A 486-nucleotide genomic window follows, 5' to 3' on the forward strand; every position below is an offset into this window, starting at 1 on the left:
GCCCTACATTCGACATTCTACCTGCTTCCAGAGTATGTAAAATATGCATTCCTATAATTTCAATATCCTGTTTATGCACAGTTTCTTGCAGCCATAATTTGGGATATATCTTCATTCATATTTTCCTAATATTTACTTCACATTATAATAACAAAGATAATTTAAAATCACCAGATATCTTGCACTATCAAAAGTAAAAGAATAGAAAGAATAGATTTACATTGCTACAATTACAACAAAATGACCTTGTAAGTCATATACAATTATTAAACAACAACTAGCACTTGTCTTACTAGAATTAAAAGACATGCTTACATGCAATATGGAGAACCTGAACCTTATATGACATAATAGTAAGAATGTTTCTGGACAGCAATTATATTTCATTATAGTTTTCTATATTCAACAAAATTAAAATATGCTATTTGCACACACCACAGAGAACTTACAAATATTTGCATAGTGATGAGGGTGATGATATGGGGG

At 29.8% G+C, this 486-nt stretch overlaps 1 protein-coding gene across 1 annotated transcript in view; it reads right to left on the reverse strand.

Annotated features, from left to right (window-relative positions):
* LOC119586323 (peroxisomal trans-2-enoyl-CoA reductase-like) overlaps positions 1 to 486 on the reverse strand; it is a gene marked incomplete at both ends in the record, with an annotated part of 6,716 nt that overhangs the window by 528 nt on the left and 5,702 nt on the right.

Source organism: Penaeus monodon, chromosome 21 (genome assembly GCF_015228065.2).
Source record: "Penaeus monodon isolate SGIC_2016 chromosome 21, NSTDA_Pmon_1, whole genome shotgun sequence".
In the NCBI taxonomy this organism is placed as follows: Eukaryota; Metazoa; Arthropoda; class Malacostraca; order Decapoda; family Penaeidae; genus Penaeus; species Penaeus monodon.